Here is a 26,245-nt window from a genome sequence, read left to right on the forward strand (position 1 = left end):
AGACCAGAGTCCAGTTTAAACCCTGACCAGATCCGTGGCGTGGCCCATTTCACTCAAGAATATAGTGTGAGTACCTAGAAAACTGTGCAGATCCAATCTCCTAGTTAAAATAATATAATTCAATCCTATTGTAATCTAAGTAGAACTGTCTCCTAACTGTCACCTGTCATTTGTAAAGCTGTCACTTGTCATTTCTAATTGCAAGTTGCACTTGTCTTTTGGAACTTTAAAATTTCAAATCTGAAAAACGACCTTTATTTAATCGCTCATATCTCCGCGACCGTTTGGGCTAGAGACTTGCAGTAACTTTCATTTGGAAGATGAGATCCTAGGCTTTCATAGGACCCCAAAACGATAGAGATAGTCCTTGTGGTTCCTCTGTAATAGCGCTCGGCGCATCCGCGAATTTTACCGCGATTTGCAAATTTCTTCACATGTAAAAACTGCTGCTGCTTGCCTTCCATTTGCCAGAAATTCGTTTAACCTGCTAACTATCCCTGCATCATTGCTAGTGTGAGCCTGGACTAATATTAACTAGATACCACTCACCCTGAACCTCTGAAAGGGAATTAAAAAGCATTTCCAGCATATTTCTCATCCATTGCTAGCACATATCAAAGCATTTGGGCCGGTGTTTTCAAAACTCCTATCTGTGTTTTAAACTTCTGTTGTCTAAGCTTGGGGGGGATTGAACTGATTACATTGATTGCATTTCTGAGAACTGTGTGCTTTCCTCCCATTCCCTTGCATTGCATAAAGAGGGGGGGAGTGAATAGCCAGAGAAAAGTGATTACATTGTTTTGTTGAAATCAGATTGAGTATTTCTATACTGCATTTCATTCATTCAACCTTGCATCCATTTGAACTCTATAAAGCATTTTGTACCACCTTCTTCTTTTGTTCCTATTTACCAGTGTGCTACCTTATCCATTTCATGTCAACTCATTAGTGATTATAAGAAGCGTGTTAGTGCCAGATTCTCCGTTGTTAATATTTATCATATTAGATTAAGTGTGCTATTCAATTATTAATTTATTATAAAGTGTGATATATATATATTTTAAATTATCAAATAAATCTTTTGAACTTGCAAAACAGAACTACTTCTTGGCTCAGTGGGGTCAGGGGGATTCCAAGAGAGGGGTGTTATATAGGGGTAGTCATCCAGAACGCATGAACTGGACCTAAAGATATATCAATAAGGGTTTTCATTCAGTATTCTAGACTAGGCGTTAACTTAGCTGTAGTGCTGAATTGAATCCTCTTACAGATACGACCTGGCGGAGACACATTGTGGCACTTGGAGCACTGAGTTGCGAGAGATAAGACCTGGCGGAGATACATTGTGGCGCATGGAGCACTGAGTTGCGAGAGATAAGACCTGGCGGAGACACATTGTGGCGCTTGGAGCACTGAGTTGCGAGAGATAAGACCTGGCGGAGACACATTGTGGCGCTTGGAGCACTGAGTTGCGAGAGATAAGACCTGGCGGAGACACATTGTGGCGCTTGGAGCACTGAGTTGCGAGAGATAAGACCTGGCGGAGACACATTGTGGCACCCGGAGCAGGCTCTGCAGCAGACCGGAGAGTGATTATAGGAGGCACAGCCAGCTGATCATGGCGGCCACGAAACATCTTCGGTATCATACACAATGGAGGCACACATACAAGGGGAATCGTGTGAGGGGAAAAGAAACAGGACGCACACACTGTGCTGGCGGCGCATGCTGCAAAAATTGGCAGCTGTGTCGTGAGCCCGTCGTGCATACGGCGAATGACATTGTTGTTGTAAGACTTTAACACAGGGGAGTTGCTAGGTCTGGAAAAGACCCGGGGCTAAACTGATGTCAGAACTGTTTGGACTGGGGGCTAGCTAGTCTTTTGGCTGTAGCTCCTGAGATTCTATCCGGGGCTACAACCAAAAGATCAGGGGCTATAGCCCCGTTAGCCACCCCCTAGCAACGCCCCTGCTTTAACATCAGCTAATTCCAGTGGTCCTGGGTGGGTCCCAAAGATGGTGCTTGCTCAATGAGAGCACAAAGCCCCCAAGCTGCGAAGGGGCAACAGAAAGAAGCTGAGACGGGCCCCTGCACTGGAGAGACCGCAAATAATTGTGATGCTGCAGAGCCCGGGACAAATCGCCGTCGCTAGAAAGCAGCATAATGGCGTGCCGGAGAGCTCGGGGGTACTGGATGATGCGTCTCATTTAAATGGCCAAGCGAGCATAACAAAGACATAGCGGGGAGATCCCCTCTGGCCACCCCCTTCCGGTTGCTGGTCATGCCTCTCTTCCTCCCACCTCAGCGAGGCGGAAGAGGCGTCCCCGGGGACCTGGCTTCCGGTCAGGTCTCCCCGGGGACACTTATAAGGGCGGGAGCGGCAGGCCATCTGTCTCTTTGCCCTGCAGCTCCCGCCTGGTGTATCGATCCGTTGTCGCAGCAGTTGTGGTAAGTATCGGGGGGAGGGGAGAAGGGTCTGCTCACTGGCCGCCGCGCCAGCTTGAGCGGACCCGAGGAATACAAAAAATTATTAACTGTGCGAAACCCGACCGCGTTGGCAGAGCGTATGAACTTACAGAGCCCTGGTTATTGAAAATGAATGAATATTCATATATGAGTCGCTAGGTGAGATTACGGCGTGCCGCAGGTATGTACCAGGGCCGTTGTGTCGCAGGGGTTTAATATGTAAGGTTTACTGCATGCTCTAGTTAGTACAGACATAAGTGCGGGGTCTTGGCATGCTGGAGACCGGGAGTTCGAATCTAAGGTGATTTGTGGCAAGTGCGGTTTAAATGTGCAATTTTTATTATGGGCGCCGTGCGTGTGTCCCTCTAGCGCCCCCTGCGGGGGCCGGTCAGCCTCTGAACGGGGCCCCGCCATTCCAAAGCAACATTGTAGCCCGTGATATTTCAGTACGCCTTTGCGGGGTCGCTGGCGCACATATTGGCCTCATAAATAATAAAGACATGACACAGTGTACAAATGGGGGGACACTGAAAGGAGACACAGAAAGCGAGCATCGTCAGAAGGGGCCCACAAAAGACCTGCATATAAAGCAGGGTCGCTGGCGCCGACATTGCACGACACGAATCTGCCACAGGCGAAGTTCAGGCGGTACGTTCAAAATAAAAGTCAGCACTCGGGAGGACTCTCACTCTCCGTTGGTGTGCGAGACGCACAAACTGGAGGTAATAAAGTCTTAACCCATTTGTTTAGTCACTGGAGACCTGCGGGAGGCTCTGTAGAAACTAATAGAACCCGGAGACACGAATTTTACATTGCGAAGGAGGAAAGCCTGCCTTATTTTTGACAAAACTCAGTTTTTACCGAGTAATAGTTCAAAAAAAAAAAAAAAAAAAAAAAAAAGTCTTAAAGCACAGACGCAAGCAGCAAACCACGTAGGAAGACCACGGCGGCTGTAGCTGACTGAAGCTCGGAGGTGACCCGACCGTAGGAGGTTAGTAGGTCGAGCCCCACGACTTCAGCGCAGGGTGGGCTGCCCTGGTGCCGGCCTAGCGCAATCCAGTAAACAGCACAATAACTATAAGCAGGCGCGCAGCGCAGACCACCAGTGGAAGAGGGCTAATACTAAAAGGCGACCAGAACACGCAATCTGCCCACAAGTCTGCAGCATGCATAAGGGCACAGCATAGCCCCCAGGCCCCATAGACAAAGTACACATGGACATAACATGCTGCAAGAAGGAAGTACATGGCACCGGGGAGAGCCCAAATACCACAGCATGCCCAAAGGCAAAAGGGGAAGCTGATAACATAATCCAGGTTACAGACGAGGAATAAAGCCCTGGAACATTGCGCAACATAGCACACAAGGGGACACAAATAATGTACCCGCAGCCAGAAGATCTGCCACAAAAGCCACACACGCAGAGCACGCAGCACGTCCCGAAAATAACTGGAGACAAGCGGCCAGTGTCGGTAAATAAAGTGACAGGCACACAATAACAATGGAGCATGGCGAGCTGAAGATGTAAGCACGCTCAGAGGCACAAATATAAGGGTCCTAACGAAGGACACAGGCAGACGTGCCATAGCAGGGCCAAGAGGCGAGACAATTATGGAGTATGCCATGCTGAGGCTGGGAGCTGACCCATGCATAAGGACATAAGGATGCCAATGTGAGGCACTGATAGCCAAAACCTAAAATAGGCCATGCGGCACACAAAGAAATAAGTCAGACACACGGCCAACACAGGACCCCGAACCCTGAAGGGCGGACTAGCTGACGCGGCCAAGTGAACGCCGGCATATAGAGGCAATAGTGGTGGCAGCGGCTAGGAGACGTGGGAGAACACAACTCATCCGAGGGATCATACAAACAGTATAAGTGGACCCAAATTCAAGCCTTACCCCAGGCACCACAGTTAACTGCACAACAAACCTGGTCGAGTGCAGACTAACCCTGAGCCGCCAAAGACCATACTCCGGAGCGCCCGAGAATACGCAGAGCAATCTCGAGATGGCAAACAAACAGACCAAGGCAAAGGGCAAACAACCCACGCTGGACGAATACGCCAGAACACTGCAAATGGTAGAAGGGGCCAGGAGCAAGGAGAGGACCCCCACCACGGACTTCGCTACGCTGAACAAAGATCAGCAAATCCTAGAAGCGATTGGGGACTTGAAAATAGCGTGGGAAACTAAATTGGAATCGGGGCTATGGTCGAATTGAAGGTGGCATTGGAACTTAAAGTGGGTGCAGTGCAGGAAGAGGTGAATCCCCTCAGGCAAGATGTCAGGGTGCTAGCGGAATGCACAGGAGTATTGGAAAAGGAAGTGGCCCCGAACACAGATGAATGTGTGGCTCACAAATCAGAGATTCACATCTCAGAACAACGCATGAGCAACTTGGAAAATAGGGCAGAAGAAGCAGAGCGACACGCCCTGGAGAAATACGTATGCATCGTGCGATTGCCGGAAGGAGCAGAGGGACCAAACCCCACGGACTACATTGAAACAATGCTGTTGCAAGAAATAACGGGAGGGGTGCTGACTCAAGGATTTGCCAAGGAACGGGTGCACAGGGACGTGACGAGGAGGCCACCTCCAGGAGCCTCCCCGAGGCCAATAAATGCCAAAATCCTCAACCATCGGGACAGGGAAAAAATCCTAGATTATTTACGGAAAGGAGGAACGATACAAAGGGCATTGGCGAACATTACGGCATACCCGGATTATACGGTGTTGGCACAAAGACACCGCATGAACTATGGAGCAGTGAAAAGGAGATTGCGGGAAGCAGACTACAAGTACATGTTAATATACGTGACAAAATTGAAGGTGTACCACAAAAACAGAGCATTGTTCTTCGACACTCCAGAGGATGCGTCAGAGTGGCTTGACACGCAGAACTGCCCATCGAAAACTGGTATCCAGAAGGAAGACGGCCAGGTAGGTAAAACAGAGGCTGCGGTACTCACGGTGCTGCAGACGCAGACACTGGGACTAGAATATAAGACAGGGCAAAGACAGTTGGGACAGGTGTTGCATGGGCTGCATAAATATGATTCCTCAAGCATGGAAATATAGTGCAAAACGTAGGAGCCTAATGGAACGCGCTCTCAAACACCCGCGAATAGACTAGTTAAGTTACCGGTAGATCGGTAACACGGTGCTGGGTTCCTGATCTCGGCAGTCCGAGATAGGACCAAATGCGGGGGAGCCTGAGATCCAGGGATGGAGCTGGGCATCAGTTGGGGATGGGTAGGGAGGAGGGAGGGGAGGGAATGTGTGCAGTGAAGATAGTTGGGGAAGAAGAGGGGGGCTAGTTGGGGAGTTAATGTTGGAATTAGATGGGGAACGAGCCCACATTCATGCCAAACAAGATCAGAGGGAAGAGCAAAGAGGGAGGGAGGGGGGATAAAATGTGGATTTCAGTGGGAAGTATTAGAGTTGTAACTTGGAACGTGAGAGGCCTTAACAGTTACCTGAAGAGGAACAAAGTAATGATGTATTTGAGAAGGCTGAAAGTGGATATAGCATTACTACAGGAAACCCACCTCACCAAAGAGAAACTAGAGGTGGTCAAAAAGAAGTGGAGAGGGACCACCATGGGGGTGACATATTCTGCTTACGCTAGGGGGGTTGTTACCTGGGTGGCACCTCATGTGCCATTCCAGATGCTTCAGGCCACGGTAGAACCAGATGGGAGGATGATATTGATGCGAGGGCTGCTGGAGAATAGAGAATTGAGTATCATAAATACATACGCTCCAAACCAAGACATGGCAGCCTACTTCAGGACTCTATATGGTAAAATCAGTCCCCTCTTGGGTGGCTCGTTTATATGGGGAGGGGATTTTAACTGCACGCTATACCCTAAAATGGACAGGTCAGATATGAATCTAGTTAAACCCACCCCTGCCGTGAAAGCATTACAGGCTCTGCTGAAAGATTTTGGGATAGAGTTTATCTGGAGACAGCAACACCCGAATGATAGGCACTATTCACACTACGCTGCCCTGCATAACCTGTATACGAGACTGGATTATATGTTTGTCGCCTCTGGACTCGTGGGGTATATGATAAGCTCAGAATATAAGGCGAGAATATTATCGGACCACTCCCACCTGGTCTTGGAGTGGAGACATCAGCCCCCAGAGCAAGAATCCCGACATGGAGGCTCAGAGCCGAGGCCCTGCAGGACTCGATATTCCAAGAAGATTTAAGCGAGGAGATTATTGAGTATTTTGACACTTACACGGGGAGTGTGCAGTCAGAAGGAGAGGGAGGTGTTTAAAGTGGTAATAAGAGGTGCGGCTATATCTAAATCCAGAGGGCTCCAAGGGGGCATAGAGCGAGAGCTGCAAGAGACAGAGAAGAAACTGGAAGAAATGATGCAGGGGGGGGGGCACCTCAAAGGAGGACGCCGAACAGGTGAACCTACTACAACAAACCAGCAGGGAGCATTGGGAAAGGCTATGTAAACTGAACTATAAAAAATATATTGAACAGCAACACGCGGGGGGAGACAAAATAGGGAGGCTGCTAGCATGGTTGTATAAAAATGAGACAACGCGACCAGTAGTCAGATAGATAAAGGGAGAAGAAGGTCAGACCTGGAACACCCAAGAGGGAGTGAACGAGGGGTTCCTTAGATTCTACAAGCGCCTCTAAGAAGATACAGGGGAAGAGGCAGGCCGGGAGACTCAGGAAACATTGGAAGATATAGGACCACCCAAATTAAACGATGAAGAATGGGAGAACTTGGAGGCCCCAATTACGATGGAGGAACTAGAGACGGTGGTTCTGCACCTACCCATATGCAAACCCCGGGGTCGGATGGGCTCCCTAGTGAATTTTACAAAACGTATAGGTAAGAAGTACTCCCCACGCTGCTGGCCATGCTAAATGAGGTGTTCGAAAGGGGAAGGTTGCCGGAATCTCTAAGGGAGGCAGTGATTATTCCGCTCCTAAAACCTGGGAAGCCAAGCACAGATTATGTGTCATCCAGAACCTTATATATGTTAAACAAAGATAGTAAAATTCTCACGGCAGTGTTGGCAAACAGACTCAAAAGGGTAATTAGCAAACTCATACACCCTGACCAAAGAGGCTACGTCCCGGGCAGGAATATATCCGAAAACCACAGGAGACTCCACCATATCATAGAAACGACAGTGTAACACTCACCTGGTATCCACGGGGACGTCACTCAGCCTGTTCTGACCTCTTACGACCTCGAAACCCTTCCCTGGAGTCTAGTCGACTGGAGACTGGGCCTTGTTTTCTTGGAAAGTGTGCTCTCCGTCCTGCTTTCAGCGCAGGGGCGCGTTGATTCATGCGGGCTCATTGCTGCCTATTTTCTTCACTGGCAAGAGTCTGACAGGTAAGTATAATGAGTCTTTTGAACAGTTCTCTAACTTCGTTCCTTTCCTTCCTTAGATGATGGCCGGCATCCGGGGATGGCGAGGTGCTGCTGAGATGAGTAGCGCTGAAGGTGAGTGAGAGCGCGATGCACGATGCGACCCTTTCGTATTTGTATTGAACTGAGTTCTTTTTCTGTGCTTTTAGGTGCCGCGACATTTTCAGCGTGGATGCCGGTTATGAAGAAGAAATGCAGTGAGTAAGTGCGGTATGCGGTGCCTCTAGATGTTTGCACGCTAACCTGGAGTGTCTTTTTCGCTCTTGCAGATGGATGAGAAGTTCCGGAGACAGAGTTCCCCCAGAGCGGCTGGGATTCAGGTAAGCGTTTGAAGCTCGTACAGTCTTTAAAAATAAGCAAAGATTTGCTGAATGCTTACTAATGCCTTTTTTCTGTTTTTTTTCTGTTTTCCTTAGGAAGCGGCGTGCCGGGGTGGGAATGACACCGCCAAAGATGCCCACAGAACAGAAGGAGCGATGAATGATGGGCAGAAGCCGCAAGGTAAGGCTGTTCCTAACGGTGTTCTTGCAGGAGCTGAGTGCAGAAGAAAGATGCAGGCCTACTGGAGACCGATCCAAACACGGTGAGTGTCACGCTGCAGGTGCAGAAAACACAAAGCATGTTTCTCAGCCTGGGCGTGGCTTAAATAGTCTCTGGGTGTCCCAGGTGTCTCTGGGCTGAACTACACCCAAAAGACTAGACTGCACATGCAGTTCTGGGAACCGAAATATGTGGGGGCATCCATCTTGTCCCCATCAATGCACTACAAGTCCAATCCCCAATGTTATCCTATGGGAGTGGGTGAGTCTGCTGCCACAAGCGCCAAGTCTGACTCCAAGTGGGTCTTTGGAGGGATGGAGAGGCCCTTGAGGGCCATGTAGGTGATTGTGGGCTGGCTCCAGCCTGACATCTTGGAGAGCTGGGGACATGAGGGGCAGGAATCCTGTCAGACAGAGAGCGACCTCAGCGAAATGGCAATAGTCTCACTGGACGCAATAAAAGCCTTTGACTCCGTGAGGTGGCAGTGGATGTTGGCGGTCTTGAAAGAATGCTGGATGGGACCAGGGTATTTGAGGTGGGTTAAGATGGTATATAGCTCCCCAATAGCTAGGGTTAAAACGGGCACGATAATCTCAGAAAAATGGCAACTTAGCAGGGGCACAAGACAGGGCTGCCCCTGGTCCCCCATGCTTTATATTCTTGCATTAGAACCACTAGCGATCTGTCTCAGACAACAGTACGGAGAGATAGAGATCCACACGAAGGGGGGACCGCACTTGATATCATTGTACGCCGATGATATGTTGTTATACCTGCGCTTCACAGAGGAAAACTTGCAGTACGTCCTGGAGCTGATGGAACGTTATGCAACCTTTTCTGGCATAGCGGTAAACCCCAAGAAGTCATGCATATTCCCCCTAGGGAGATATAGGGGAGGCCCGCATGGGAACCTACCTGTCTTGCCGATACCCTGGCAGACCGAACATTCATATACTTGGGGATTAATATATATCACACGGCTGCGGACGAATACAAATATAACACAGAGAGGGCAGTGGAAGGGTTCCATGTGATAACTTTGCCGCAAAAATATTGCCATACAAAAATATCGCCATATTTTTGCGGTGAAATTCACAATGGACCCTGCGGGGGACACCCCCGCAACCCCTGCATCACATTTTAATGTGCGGGGTACAAACTCTCAACCCCCACTCCCACATAATATCCCCAATAAAAATATCGCCTATGGCGAACCAAACGGCCATATTTACGGCGATATTTTTGTTGGGGATATTATTTCCTGATACCAGTGGAAGGCATCAAGAACAGCATGGTGGGAAGGGCGGCTTTGCTCAAGATGGTGGTTCTGCCCAGGCTGTTACACTTTTTCATGAATATCCCACACATGCCCCCCAAACGCTTTTTCATGAAAGTCCATAGCTTATGCAGATATGGCATAATTCCAGAAACAGGGTGGCCTTATGGAAGCTGCAGAACCCATATGATAAAGGGGGCATAAACCTACCGAATTTCGAGATGTACCACCTGGTGGGGCAGCTTCAGTATGTGGCCAGATGGTTGTCCGAAGAAGAGACGGCAGAAGCCAGATTATTGAGGAGGGATTGCGCACCATTCTTTCTAAAAGAAATGGTATGGCTACCTAAACCAGAGATGCAAGGAAGAGCGAGATTGCTGGAACTAGGTTAGAAAACATGGCGCAAGGCATGCCAAGTAGTGGGAAACCCGACCCCGTGCTCCCCGCAGGTGCCACTCGTGACGCTGGGGGGTGAGGACACGCAAATGATAAAGGGGATCCTTAAATTCTGGGAATCGATGGGCCTTGCAACCCTCGGAGACATATGGCAAGAGGGGGAGGTACTAGACTTCCAGAAGGTAATGGAGGACACCGGGGTACATAAAGGACAATACATCACATATACTAGAATCATCAAAGGAGTGGGAGAAAAGTGGTCCGAAGTAGTACTAGCGGAACAACCCGATACAGTCATTGAAATGATGTACGATATCTCGCAGGGCGGGCACGAAATATCCCGAATTTATGAATTACTGATGCCCAGAGTGGGCAAGGAGATGTTCAACTGAGGCAGGACTGGGAGGCCGAGGTGGGAGAACCTATGCAAGATGGACAATGGGAAAGAGCCCAGAGGTATCAAAAGAAGGTCTCCCAGAATGCGAGGCTACAGCAAATCCAGCTATATGTCACCCACAGGGCTTATATGACCCCTAGGAAAATCGCCAGGTTTGGCAGCTCAGTGACACAGAAATGCCCCAAGTGTGGGGAGGTGGACGCCGGGATGATTCATATGTTTCGGGCGTGCCCGGAGGCGGGAAGATTGTGGACGGAGGTTAAACAACGTCTGTCCCAAAAAGGGATTAAGTTGGAGGTGGATTCAGTATGGGCATGCATGTTGGGGGGTTTTGCTAGACCACGCAACCTAAAGCACATTAGTAAACTGAAAGACCTAGCCTACATCTTGGCCAAACTGAGAATCGCTATAGGCTGGAAACCAGCCCAAAGACCTAAATTAGAGGTGTGGTGGACTGACCTCCTGAAGTGGACAGAGGCTGAGACGTTAGCATGGTTCGAAGCAGTCAGTAGGGGAGGGGAGGAGGAAGCGGGACCCCTGATAGCATGGAGACAAATGGTGGCCACGATGTCGGGACTCTCCCATGCCGAACTAAGTGAAGATGACATGTTTGGGAATACTGAAGTAGAAAAAACCCTAAGTAACGAATTCTGAGGTATTGAAGTAGGTGCTCAAGTTGAGGAGGTGGGAGGGGGGAGGACTGTGATGCGTAACATGAAGATGCAATAATGTGAAGCAAATATATGGAATTGTCCTATATGTTGGTTAAGTTTGGTGTGTTGTCAAAAAATAATAAAAACTGTCTAAAAAAAAACATGTCTTCCGGTCCATCTCCTATGTCTGACTTACCACAAAAAGCTTCTGGAAGGTGACTGGGTGAAAGGTGAAGGAGGCGTGGATTTAATAGAAAGGGGAAAGCAGATGGGAAGAGAAGGTAGGCAGATTGATATTGCCACACTATGTGTCTTGCTTCTCTTTTGCTCTGTACTGTAGCTAAATAATAGCACTTTTATTTTTACTATTTGAAGGGCCGACCAAGGTCGAGAGCAGCGGAGAACTGTACGAACTGTGGGCAGCCAACATTTGGGCTGGCATCTTTTAACAGTAGCGCAGCACTGTGAGGTCTGTGCGTCAATCTGTGCATCCATTGGAGTCGGTCCTTAGTCAGGTGTTGTTGAAAGAACAATGTTTTGAGAGATTTGCGAAAGTGGAGAATTGTGAGGGCTTCCCGAACTGACACCGGGATAGAGTTCCAGAGGGTGGGTGCAAGACAAAAGAAGGATTGTTCGCGGGTCCTCCCATTGTGAAAAAAAGAGGAAACAATATATAACTTTTGAGAGCAGAAGACTTTGTAAGGGGCACCGCAGAGCATGTGATTTCTTAAGGGATCGAGGGGGAGAGCAGATTTCCCACTTGAACAAATTGATTGTTCCTGGACAAACCACGTTGTCAGAAAAACCTGGTGAGGTGACAACGTTGTGTAGAAAACCTAAACACACAACTCCAATAGTAGAAAAAGAGAACTTAAAAAACATTTATAGCACTTGTGACAGCTATTAACTTCTTCCACCCTAAGCTCCCCCTCCAGTCTGCACCTACCCAGGGCCTTCCATCAGTTGTGCCCAGCCCTTTACTTTACATCTGCCACTGGGTGTAATTCTAGCAAGCATCCTGATCCAAAATTCATGTAGGTCTACGGTACGTGTCTCAACCCCGGTCTTAATAACCTGGATTTGAATCCAGGCTTCTGTACCTTTTTAAAGCAGTCCAACAGACTAAAGAAATGCAATGGTGTGAATGAATTTTTGCACATCAAGGAAGACATTTTTGCTGGACCCTGGATCTGGGAAATATGACCCAATGCCAGCACTTTCTTTAGGGTGCTCCTACATACACCCATTCCCAATAGAAATTGGGCCCCCTGATCACAAACCTGGCCCACCCAGATGAAAATTCCTGGAGCCGGGCCTGACTCACCCCCATAAACCACCCCACTCCCAACATGGACCTCTTCAAGTCTCTCCCCTCTGCCCTCCTCACCACCTCTTGCCTCACGCCCAGGGGCCCTGCTTTTCTGGTGCGGCGTTCAGACTTGGGCTCTGTGTGATTTCTGAGACCTGTGATGCACTGGCTGGACAGGTGCCAACTGCAGCCCAAGCAAGCAGTGGCAAAGCCAGTAGGGTTTGGGTATCTTATGTCAAGTGTGGCCTCATCTTCAGCCATATGCTTCAGGGCAGTCCAAGATAACAGCAGGAATGTTTGCCCCATTACAAGTGATAATCACTTAAGGACAGAAGCAGACTCTGATCTTTTTGGCTTACTGCACAAAAACCCAGACTCATTTAAAAGTGGAAAAGGTCGCTTTAATGTGACAGGCCAAAGCTTACAATCCAAAATGCTTAACTGGCTCCAATGGCCTAACAAACTAAATAAATATTTCAACAAACAATTAAATAATTAAACATTCTCCTTTTTCATTTTCATTTTCCCAACAATTAAATAAATAACTCAGCTATCTCCTCCCTACTTACCGCTTGGAGCCTGCCGTCTCCTTGCCCTTTTCCCAGGCGTCCCGCTTTCTCCCAGGGGCCATGCCCCTCCAGGCTCAATACCTGTTCCCCCGGGGTGACCTGCTTGTGCAAACAGCGTCACCCCATCCTTTCCCGTGTCATTCCCCATTGTGCTTCCCTCCCCTCACATCAAAAGGGGCCATGCCCCCGGCGCCCAGAACCACTTCAACCCCATTATACTCCCCTCTACACCAATCTCCCCCCTTCCTCTGACCTGCAGCCAGCCTGACCTGCCACATCAGCAACTGAAATTTACATCAAATCTTCACAATGCCCCGACGTGTCACAAAAAACTACCACCCCTACCTCTAGCAAAAAAAACCCCACAAAATGTACCCTGGATCCTCTCCCATGCTTGAAACAGACCTATGGCCTAAACCCAAAATGAAGGGGTGGGAGGGTGGGACAATCTTCAAGTCCTAACCGTCGCCTGGCTCCCGAACCTTCCCTGAGCCCCTTAAATACCCCGGGAGGTGCTCTGCCACCCACGGCCACTCGCTGGCCGTGTGCGGCGCCAAAAACTACGCGTTCCCCCCGGGACACCCCCTTTTGGCTTACTGCACAAAAACCCAGACTCATTTAAAAGTGGAAAAGGTCGCTTTAATGTGACAGGCCAAAGCTTACAATTCAAAATGCTTAACTGGCTCCAATGGCCTAACAAACTAAATAAATATTTCAACAAACAATTAAATAATTAAACATTCTCCTTTTTCATTTTCATTTTCCCAACAATTAAATAAATAACTCAGCTATCTCCTCCCTACTTACCCCTTGGAGCCTACCATCTCCTTGCCCTTTTCCCAGGCGTCCCGCTTTCTCCCAGGGGCCATGCCCCTCCAGGCTCAATACCTGTTCCCCCGGGGTGACCTGCTTGTGCAAACAGCGCCACCCCATCCTTTCCCGTGTCATTCCCCATTGTGCTTCCCTCCCATCACATCAAAAGGGGCCATGCCCCCGGCACCAGAAAAACCCTCCCCTGAGGAGTTCTTTCTGCCCCAATCCACCCCTCCTCCTCTTTCCTACCTCCAACTTCTTACCCAGTCTCCCAGCCAGGAACTCAAGTCCGCCAGGTAATGATTATTCCCATACATGGACAAGTGTACTCGGTCCTCTCTAAAAATAAGGAGCCCTTCATACGTTATTTCTTTGTGGTCCATCACTTGTACCGCCACCGAGGCACAAAATTTAACCATTTCCCTATTTATCCCTTTCCTAGTCCTCTCTATTGCTCCCTCATTTCTCGCCCCCCTCCAAACTCTCCGCGGCAACAACTTGGTCCAAACCACCTTTGCTTGAGGCCACATTTCCCTCATCCAAACTAAATCCCTCTTCATTTTCCTTCGCAGAGAGACCCCCGTATCCTTCACCAGGTCATTCTCTCCCGCGTGAATAATCACCACCTCTGGAACCCCATAGCGTTCCCTCATCCCTGCTAATATAGGAAGCAGCTGATCCCAGCGCAGACCCCCCAAACCGTGCCATCTCACCACCACCTCCTTATAGCTGCATCCCAGCTGCCTCCCAAACACCCTTTTCTCCGCCTCTTTCCCAGCCCACTTAACAATTGAATGGCCAACAATCCACACTTGCGCCAACTCCCCTTCCTTTCGCGCAGCATCTGAAAAAGAAATTAAAAATCACTGACAAGTCAAAAACATTACAATAAAAGCAGTCGTCCCAAAAACCTTTCCCTCCGTTCTTCAAACATTCCCCTTATCAAAATCCCTGACGTACCCCTTGTATTTCCCAGACCTCCAACGCCCCAAGCTTTTCACTTTGTCTTCGGAAAATCCCAACCTACTGCCTTCAGATGCTGCGCCCATCCTAAAAGAATGAGTCCCAAAATCCTCTGCCTTTTCACCCACTGCCTCCAACGCCTTCCTCAATACCCCCAGCACATGTGCCGCAGCCACCGGCGATCCATCCTCATGCTGAAACACCAAGCCTGTCCTACCCCCACAACGCTCCTTCCACCCCCTTCCTACCTGTACTGGACATAAATCCTTACTCCCCCTACCCAGTAGAACCCAAGAACCCCTCCCCTTCTGGTCAGCCTTGGATCTTCTGATCTTGATGTCCAGACCTTCTTCTGTAATTCGAACATCTTCCCATTGCAGTCCTCCTACCCCCCCTTTTCCCCTTACCAACTCAGAAACCCTGAAAGCCCCAAAAAATAACCAAGTAAAACAAGTCACAAACAATTCCCCTTCCCAAACCGACCAGCAAACTCCCCCCACCACCTCGATCAGCCTCTGCAACAATTCCGCCGATATTGGCCTCCTCTTATCCTTGTCCCTCTTACTCTCCCTTGCCCACCCTTCCAACATCCTATTTGCCATTCCCCCCCCACTTGGTTGAAAACCCCAAAACCATTTCCCATAGAAAGCAATCCCTGCTAACTTCCCCGCAATCGTTGCCTTTGACCACCCCCTGTCCATACACCTCAGGAGAAAATTCATAACATCATCTCTCCTCCTCTCTTCCGCGTCCCATCTACCCTTCCAACTACAAGCTCCCCCTCTAATAAAATCCTCCCAGGCCCTCCGATATGCCTCCTTTCATGCCGCGGCCAATGAACCCTCCACCAATGAAAGCGCTCTCATCTTCCTATCTTCCACAGCTCCTCCGGAATCTGTTGCCCCTCCTGCTCTGCATCTGGAGCCAATCCACGAAATTTCTGCCATTGAAAACGAGATAATGCATCAGCGATGCCATTATCCTTCCCTGGCACATGTGTTGCCTTAAACACCACATTTATTCCATGCAGCGCAGAACAAATTCTCTCATCAGTCTCACCACCCTCTGATCCTTAGCTGACTGCCTGTTCACCACATGAACTACGCATTCATTGTCAACATTGAAATTCACCTTCTTGTTTTGAAAATCTTTCCCCCACAACTGCAATGCAACTAGTAGTGGAAAAAATTCAAGAAATGCTATACTCCTTCCTTTCTTCAACCACTGCAATGGCCATTTCTCCGCACACCACTTTCCTCCCCAGAAAACTCCGAAACCTCCCGCTCCTGCTGCATCAGAAAATATCTGTACTTCCCAAGTCACCGGGTCTCCCTGCAACCACATTGACACTCTGTTGAAACTCTCCAAAAAGCGCAGCCAAATTCTGCAATCCTCCCTCACTGTCCCTGACACTCTTATCCGATGATGTGGGCACTTCGCTCCCGCCATAGCCCTCGCCATGTTCCTGCAAAATGTTCGCCCTGGGGCCACCACCTTGCATGCAAAATTCAGATGCCCCACCAAACTCTGCATTTCAACCAGCATCATTTTCTTGGCCGCCACTGCTTTTTCCAACAAAACCACCAATTTGCTCACCTTGTCGTGCGGCAAGCGTGAGGTCATGGCCACTGAATCCAGCTCAATTCCTAGAAATGTCAATACCACTGCCGGCCCCTCTGTTTTGTCTTCCGCTAAGGGCACCCCCAGCTCCTCCATCAGCTCCTGAAACGACTGTAGCATTTTTTTACAATCCTCCACTCTTTCTGCCCCGCTAATGAAAAGAAAATCATCCAAATAGTGCAGCACACTCTCCCAACCCGAACTAAATGAGAAGACCCACTGTAAGAAAGAGCTGAACCGCTCAAACAAAGCACAGGAAATTGCGCACCCCATTGGCAAGGCTTTGTCTATGTATATGCCTTCTTCAAACTGCAAACCCAACAACCAAAAATCCTCCGGGTGCACTGGCAATAACCTGAAAGCCGCCTTGATATCACACTTGGCCATGAAGGCCCCTCGCCCTTCCTTCCTTATCAGCTCCACCGCCTGGTCAACACTGGCATACACAACTCCACACTCTTCCGGGGCAATAAAATCATTAACTGACATACCCTCCGGCCATGACAAATGATGTATCAGTCTGAACTCCCCCGGAGCTTTTTCCGGCACCACCCCCAATGGGGATATCACTAAGTCACCTGGCAGGTCATCAAATGGGCCCACTATCCTTCCTGCCGCTATTTCTTTGGTCAATTTATGTCTCACCACGTCAACATTTTCTCTTGCTGACTTCAAATTTTCAGCCCACCTGCGCACTCTTGGGCCCTGGTACCCGAATCTGAACCCCTGACAGAAACCCTCACTCAAGATCTTCGCCCCTTCCCTGTCCGGATAAAATTGCAACCATTTTCCGAGCACCCCTACTTTAATTGGAGTAAAAGCTTTTCCCCACAACCCCTCTACTTGCCCCCCTCCCCCTCCCCCTGTCCCCCTGTTGGAAACACTGCGTGAGAGGGTGTTTTCCACCACACTTGCTACACTCGTGCCTGAACCTACACAGGGTCCTTGCGCAGCCGTCCTTATTATACCCCCAGCACGCTGCTGATGACTGCCCCCTACCTCCTCCCCCCACCCCATCATGGGCGGGGCGACCAAGAAAGGGCCGGAAAGGTACGGGCAGCCCGCTCGCCGTGTGCAGCTTCAGGGCAGGCCTCGTTGGAGCCATCCATTGCAACCAGAGATCCATGTCTATCTCTCCCCAGACCACCTCACTGTCCTCCGCCAATCTCGCTCTGAATTCCTCATCATACCTTGCCCATGCAAAACCCTCAAAACTCGTGAAAGCCTTCCTAATAACATCCATATATTTGAGCAGAGCCACGCAACGCTCTGGAAATCTTTCACAATAAACACTGGCATAAATGATAAATGCCGACATCCAATTCTTAATAGTCACCGGGACCCTTGGGCGCGACGCCAGTTCCCTTTCTTCTTCTTTAGACCCCTCTTTTGCTCTCACTTCCCTATGCAGCAATTTGAACACATCTACAAATTCCCCCGCCTGAATCTTCTCCCTTGTCGTTGCCATCAAGTGTGCCCCCAATGGTTTTGTTATCCCCATGTACGGCAATTTTTTTTTCCTTTCCTTTCACTTCAGTCTCTTTTTTATTTCCAGCTTGCACTTCAAGCACCAATGGCTCCATCACCTTGTCCGTTTGGACCTCCACTGAGCAAATGCTCCTTTCAACCCCCAAGGCTCCAATGGCCTGCACACCAGCTTCTTTCCTTACCCCATGCAAATTCGTCCCTTCATTCCCCGTCACCCTTCTCGTGACCCCTCTCTGCCATGCAGATGACCATTCCCGTTCCTGCTCACCTCTTTCCACGACTGCCGTCTGTGGTCTGGCGTCCACCCCGATGCTCCTCATCTCCTTTCTTAGAGTGCTCCTACTGTGGGGACAAAACATGTCAACAGACTCACCCAGCCAATAATTTCCCCGACCCCCTACTCCCCTACCCCCCTGCACCTGCCTTTCCATATCCCACCTCAAACTTCTTTTCTCCTCCCCCCTTTCCCTTGCCGATCTATAACCTTCTACCTCCCATTGCCCCACATATCCCTCCAATCCAACTTCATCATCCCTTATATACCACTGCTGATGCGAGCTCATGCTCGAGTTGAGATGATCTTCTTCTTGCGAGCCCGGGGCGTACGCCCCGTCACTCCTTTGACGTCTTCTCGGCGGGGCCGGGGGGACCCCTGCCTGGTCCTCTTTTCTCGGGCGAGGCGTTCCGTCCTCCACCCTGTAATCCTCATTGCTAGGGGCCGTGCTGCTCCCTCTAGGCTCTCCTTGTGCTGATCGAGGCGGGGCCGTACTAAAACCCTCAACCTCACTCTGACCAGCGGGGGCTGCGCAGCGCCCTCCATCCTCCTACCCATGGGGGCCGTTCCGCGCCCCACTCTAACCTCCTCAATTGATGGGGACCTCTCCCGCCTTCTCCCTCCTGCACTCTTCTGCAAGTATTTTCCCCCTCCTCCCCTCTGCCCTGCCATCCCCATCTGTACCCCATCACTCGCCTCGCTCGGGTTCCCAAGAGCCCTCTCCATCTGCGTACTCCTATCTTCCCTAGGGCTATTACTCACTCCCTCCCTCAGTGGCTCCCCACCCGAAATCATCTCTCCCTCAGGCGCCCTCCTGTCTATCTCCCTTCTCAACCTCCTTCCCCTGGATTCCCATACCTCCCCTCTCCCCGCCGCGGGGGTGCAAGCCACCACTGCCGCGAGATCCCCATCAGCCGCGGCTCTGCGCTGCGGCCTGCCCCCCCCTACCTCCTTCACACCCGTGACCTCCCCCACCGCCCCCTCCAGCTGGGCCTTAGACGCCCGGATAATAATTTCAAGGGCCTCCCTCAGGGCCCTAGCATTGACCATACCCCTCTCACTAGCTCCCTGTCCCACCATGGTGCACTACTCCTCTTAGAGTACACTAAAATTCCACCCTATGAAGCTAACTAGCTAAGCCCCCGAGCCAGAACCTACCCTTGGAATGTCCTTGTAAACTAGCAATCAATAAAATAAATTTCTATTAAGAAATAATAAAGAATTAAAAATACCTTATAATACTATATAAGGATAATAAATAATTATTACCCCAAAAACAAATTAAAATTGTTTTTTTTTTTTTTTTTTTTTTAATAATCCCCTAATAACAATTGCCTAAATAGGACCACTTCACAAAAGGAACCACTGTATAAAGTTTGCACCAAAAATACACCCAGATAAAATATACTTAGGTATAAGATTTTTTACACTGCCCCCTGCTTGATACACGACCCTAAAGCACCATCTTAAAATTAAGACACGGTCCCTTTAAGAAAAGACCGTGCCTCTCCTCAGGAGAACGCAACGCGCGCCGCTCCAGGAACAGAAGCCGACGTCCCAAACCTCAGCAGAACGCTGGGTCCTGAAGAAAGATAAACCCGCGGTAAATCCCGCTCCCTCCCAACACAGAGAAAAAGAAAATCCTAATTCCTCCACCCCCTCCAAGACGTGCAGAGACGCCCGCCCGGCCCCCGAACACACAGAAAAGGCCCCCGCCCGCGACCCGCCCCAACACGCAGGTAAGAAAACAGGGGTGTCTTATTTACGGCACCCCTGAATGAAAATAAATAATTTCTCTTTTTATTTATTTATTTTTTTATAGACCTAACCCACTAAACCCCCTAAACTCTACCCTACCTCACCTGACTACGCTCGCCCACACAACTAGGCCTGGATATCTCAGGGAAGGCTCGGGAGCAGGCGACCTGGACTGACAGCAATCTTCAAGTCCTAACCGTCGCCTGGCTCCCGAACCTTCCCTGAGCCCCTTAAATACCCCGGGAGGCGCTCTGCCATCCACGGCCACTCGCTGGCCGTGTGCAGCGCCAAAAATTCCCCGGGGGGAAACGCTACGCGTTCCCCCCGGGGCCCCTCTTTTCAGACTGTTTACATCCGTGCAGGCGCTGCCACCTCTCCCCTCTCCCTGCAACATGCCAAGGGGTGTTCGAGAACAGGAGAGAGACACCCAAGAGACAGGATGGGAAGTGAGAGAGAGACAGAATAGTTTTAAGGAGGGTGAGCTCATCTAGGAAAGAAGGAAGTGACAGAATGTGAGGGACAGAATAAGAGAGATAAGAGAAGGCAGAATAGAAGGAGTGGCGGTGAGACAAAATAGGAGCGAGATGGAGTGAAACAGAATAGGAAGGAGTGAGTGAGACGGGGTGCCAGAATGGGAAAGGAAAGAACACAGACTGAGAGGGAAAACTATGTGAGAGTGTGGGAAACTGACAGAAGACAGAAGAATCGGAACAGTAAGGTAAGAAAAGACACCGAACGAAAGGGGAGTAGAGAGAGGATTGGTTCGTGAGCAGAGAGAGAGAGAACAGAAACAGCAATGAGGAGAAAGGGAGAAGACACAACTCAAGGAGGATAGGGCTCCATGGGACAGACTGAGAAGTTTAGAGGCTAACAGACCAAATGGGCGCAGGGCCAGAGAAAAAGGAGGCAGAATGAAGGAAGACCAAAGGAGAAAGGGGGGATAAAGGGGAGGGAAAACGGAGAGTGGGAAGACTGCACGGAGGAGCATAGCAGCCTGAAGTTAAGGGGTTGAGGAGGAGAAATACATTGGAAGGAAGTGGTTAGGAGAGAGAACAATAGTAAAGCCCAGAACGGAAGATGGGAGACAGAACAGAAGAAGTAAAGAAGGAAGCGCCCAGAACGGAAGATGGGAGACAGACCAGAACAGGCCAAGTAAAGAAGGAAGAGTCGAGAACGGAATATGGGAGACTGCATAGTACAGGCTAAGTAAAGTAGGAAGAGCCCAGAACGGAAGATGGGAGACAGAACAGAACAGGCCAAGTAAAGAAGGAAGAGCCGAGAACGGAAGATGGGAGACAGAACAGAACAGGCGAAGTAAAAAAGGAAGCTCCCAGAACGGAAGATGGGAGACAGACCAGAACAGGTGAAGTAAAGAAGGAAGAGCCCGGAACAGAAGATGGGAGAAAGAACAGAACAGGCCAAGTAAAAAAGGAAGGGCCGAGAACGGAAGATGGGAGACAGAAAGAACAGGCCAAGTAAAGAAGGAAGAGCCCAGAATGGAAGATGGGAGACAGAACAGAACAGGCCAAGTAAAGAAGGAAGAGCCGTGAAAGGAAGATGGGAGACAGAACAGAACAGGCGAAGTAAAGAAGGAAGCACCCAGAACGGAAGATGGGAGACAGACCAGAACAGGTGAAGTAAAGAAGGAAGAGCCGAGAACGGAAGATGGGAGACAGAACAGAACAGGCCAAGTAAAAAAGGAAGGGCCGAGAACGGAAGATGGGAGACAGAAAGAACAGGCCAAGTAAAGAAGGAAGAGCCCAGAATGGAAGATGGGAGACAGAACAGAACAGGCCAAGTAAAGAAGGAAGAGCCGAGAACAGAAGATGGGAGACAGAACAGAACAGGCGAAGTAAAGAAGGAAGCACCCAGAACGGAAGATGGGAGACAGACCAGAACAGGTGAAGTAAAGAAGGAAGAGCCGAGAACGGAAGATGGGAGACAGAACAGAACAGGCCAAGTAAAGAAGGAAGAGCCCAGAACGGAAGATGGGAGACAGACCAGAACAGGCAAAGTAAAGAAGGAAGAGCCCAGAACGGAAGATGGGAGACAGAACAGAACAGGCCAAGTAAAGAAGGAAGAGTCGAGAACGGAATATGGGAGACAGACCAGAACAGGCCAAGTAAAGAAGGAAGAGCCCAGAACGGAAGATGGAAGACAGAACAGAACAGGCCAAGTAAAGAAGGAAGAGCCGAGAATGGAAGATGGGAGACATAACAGAACAGGCTAAGTAAAGAAGGAAGCGCCCAGAAAGGAAGATGGGAGATAGACCAGAACAGGTGAAGTAAAGAAGGAAGAGCACGGAACAGAAGATGGGAGAAAGAACAGAACAGGCCAAGTAAAGAAGGAAGAGCCCAGAACGGAAAATGGGAGACAGAACAGAACAGGCGAAGTAAAGAAGGAAGAGCCAAGAATGGAAGATGGGAGACAGAACAGAACAGGCCAAGTAAAGAAGGAAGAGCCCAGAACGGAAGATGGGAGACAGACCAGAACAGGCGAAGTAAAGAAGGAAGCGCCCAGACCGGAAGATGGGAGACAGACCAGAACAGGCAAAATAAAGAAGGAAGAGCCGAGAACGGAAGATGGGAGACAGAACAGAACAGGCCAAGTAAAGAAGGAAGAGCCAGAACGGAAGATGGGAGACAGAACAGAACAGGCCAAGTAAAGAAGGAAGAGCCGAGAACGGAAGATGGGAGACAGAACAGAACAGGCGAAGTAAAGAAGGAAGCGCCCAGAACGGAAGATGGGAGACAGACCAGAACAGGTGAAGTAAAGAAGGAAGAGCCGAGAACGGAAGATGGGAGACAGAACAGGCCAAGTAAAGAAGGAAGAGCCCAGAACGGAAGATGGGAGACAGACCAGAACAGGCAAAGTAAAGAAGGAAGCGCCCAGAACGGAATATGGGAGACAGACTAGAACAGGCAAAATAAAGAAGGAACAGCCCAGAACGGAAGATGGGAGACAGAACAGAACAGGCCAAGTAAGGAAGGAAGAGCCCAGAACGGAAGATGGGAGACAGACCAGAATAGGCCAAGTAAAGAAGTTAGAGCCCAGAACGGAAGCTGGGAGACAGAACAGAACAGGCAAAGTAAAGAAGGCGGAGCCCAGACGGAAGATGGGAGACGGACCAGAACAGGCCAAGTAAAGAAGGAAGATCCCAGAATTGAAGATGGGAGACAGACCAGAACAGAACAGGTGAAGTAAAGAAGGAAGAGCCCAGAACGGAAGATTGGAGACAGAACAGAACAGGCGAAGGAAAGAAGGAAGAGCCCAGAACGGAAGATGGGAGACAGACCAGAACAGAAGAAGTAAAGAAGGAAGAGCCCAGAACGGACGATGGGAGACAGACCAGAACAGGTGAAGTAAAGAAGGAAGAGCCCAGAACGGAAGTTCGGAGACAGAACAGAACAGGCGAAGTAACGAAGGAAGAGCCCAGAGCGGAAGATGGGAGACACAACAGAACAGGCGAAGTAAAGAAGGAAGAGCCCAGACGGAAGATGGGAGACAGACCAGAACAGGCCAAGTAAAGAAGGAAGAGCCCAGAATGGAAGATGGGAGACAGACCAGAACAGGCCAAGTAAAGAAATTAGAGCCCAGAACAGAAGCTGGGAGACAGAACAGGTGAACAGAACAAGTGAAGTAAAGAAGGAAGAGCCCAGAACGGTGGATGGGAGACAGAACAGAACAGGCAAAGTAAAGAAGGAAGAGCCCATCACATCAAAAGGGGCCATGCCCCCGGCACCAGAAAAACCCTCCCCTGAGGAGTTCAGGACAGAACAGGCGAAGTAAAGAAGGAAGAGCCCAGAACGGAGGATGGGAGACAGAACAGAACAGGACAAGTAAAGAAGGAAGAGCCCAGAACGGAAGATGGGAGACAGACCAGAACAGGCAAAGTAAAGAAGGAAGAGCAGAGAACGGAAGATGGGAAACAGAACAGAACAGGCGAAGTAAAGAAGGGAGAGCCGAGAACGGAAGATGGGAGACAGACCAGAACAGAGGAAGTAAAGAAGGAAGAGGCCAGAACGGACGATGGGAGACAGACCAGAACAGGTGAAGTAAAGAAGGAAGAGCCCAGAACGGAAGTTCGGAGACAGAACAGAACAGGCGAAGTAACGAAGGAAGAGCCCAGAGTGGAAGATGGGAGACACAACAGAACAGGCGAAGTAAAGAAGGAAGAGCCCAGACGGAAGATGGGAGACAGACCAGAACAGGCCAAGTAAAGAAGGAAGAGCCCAGAATGGAAGATGGGAGACAGACCAGAACAGGCCAAGTAAAGAAATTAGAGCCCAGAACAGAAGCTGGGAGACAGAACAGGTGAACAGAACAAGCGAAGTAAAGAAGGAAGAGCCCAGAACGGAGGATGGGAGACAGAACAGAACAGGCAAAGTAAAGAAGGAAGAGCCCAGAACAGAAGGTGAGAGACAGAACAGAACAGGCGAAGTAAAGAAGGAAGAGCCCAGAACGGAGGATGGGAGACAGAACAGAACAGGCCAAGTAAAGAAGGAAGAGCCCAGAACGGAAGATGGGAGACAGACCAGAACAGGCGAAGTAAAGAAGGAAGCGCCCAGAACGGAAGATGGGAGACAGACCAGAACAGGCAAAGTAAAGAAGGAAGAGTAGAGAACGGAAGATGGGAGACAGAACAGAACAGGCGAAGTAAAGAAGGGAGAGCCGAGAACGGAAGATGGGAGACAGAACAGAACAGGCCAAGTAAAGAAGAAAGAGCCCAGAACGGAAGATGGGAGACAGAACAGAACAGGCCAAGTAAAGAAGGAAGCACCCAGAACGGAAGATGGGAGACAGACCAGAACAGGTGATGTAAAGAAGGAGGAGCTGAGAATGGAAGATGGAAGACAGAACAGAACAGGCCAAGTAAAGAAGGAACAGCTCAGAACGGAAGATGGGAGACAGACCAGAACAGGCCAAGTAAAGAAATTAGAGCCCAGAACGGAAGGTGGGAGACAGAACAGAACAGGCAAAGTAAAGAAAGAAGAGCCCAGACGGAAGATGGGAGACAGAACAGAACAGGCCAAATAAAGAAGGAAGAGCCCAGCACGGAAGATGGGAGACAGACCAGAACAGGCCAAGTAAAGAAATTAGAGCCCAGAACGGAAGCTGGGAGACAGAAAAGAACAGGCCAAGTAAAGAAGGAAGAGCCCAGAATGGAAGATGGGAGACAGACCAGAACAGAATAGGCGAAGTAAAGAAGGAAGAGCCCAGAACGGAAGATGGGCGACAGGACAGAACAGGCCAAGTAAAGAAGAAAGAGCCCAGAACGGAAGATGGGAGACAGAACAGAACAGGCCAAGTAATGAAGAAAGCACCCAGAACGGAAGATGGGAGACAGACCAGAACAGGTGAAGTAAAGAAGGAAGAGCCGAGAACGGAAGATGGGAGACAGAACAGAACAGGCCAAGTAAAGAAGGAAGAGCCCAGAACTGAAGATGGGAGACAGACCAGAACAGGCCAAGTAAAGAAATTAGAGCCCAGAACGGAAGCTGGGAGACAGAACAGAACAGGCAAAGTAAAGAAGGAAGAGCCCAGATGGAAGATGGGAGACAGATCAGAACAGGCGAAGTAAAGAAGGAAGAGCCCAGAACGGAAGATGGGAGACAGACCAGAACAGGCGAAGTAAAGAAGGAAGAGCCCCGAACGGAAGTTTGGAGACAGAACAGAACAGGCGAAGTAACGAAGGAAGAGTCCAGAACGGAAGATGGGAGACAGAACAGAACAGACCAAGTAAAGAAGGAAGAGCTGAGAACGGAAGATGGGAGACAGAACAGAACAGGCGAAGTAAAGAAGGAAGCACCCAGAACGGAAGATGGGAGACAGACCAGAACAGGTGAAGTAAAGAAGGAAGAGCCGAGAACGGAAGATGGGAGACAGAACAGAACCGGCCAAGTAAAGAAGGAAGAGCCCAGAACGGAAGATGGGAGACAGACCAGAACAGGCAAAGTAAAGAAGGAAGAGCCCAGAACGGAAGATGGGAGACAGACCAGAACAGGCCAAGTAAAGAAGGAAGAGCCCAGACCGGAAGATGGGAGACAGACCAGAACAGGCCAATTAAAGAAATTAGAGCCCAGAACGGAAGCTGGGAAACAGAACAGAACAGGCAAAGTAAAGAAGGAAGAGCCCAGACGGAAGATGGGAGACGGACCAGAACAGGCCAAGTAAAGAAGGAAGAGCCCAGAATGGAAGATGGGAGACAGACCAGAACAGAATAGGCGAAGTAAAGAAGGAAAAGCCCAGAAAGGAAGATGGGAGACAGAACAGGCGAAGTAAAGAAGGAAGAGCCCAGAACGGAA

Source organism: Ambystoma mexicanum, chromosome 3q (assembly GCF_040938575.1).
Source record: "Ambystoma mexicanum isolate Mex_15411 chromosome 3q, UKY_AmexF1_1, whole genome shotgun sequence".
Classification (NCBI taxonomy): Eukaryota; Metazoa; Chordata; class Amphibia; order Caudata; family Ambystomatidae; genus Ambystoma; species Ambystoma mexicanum.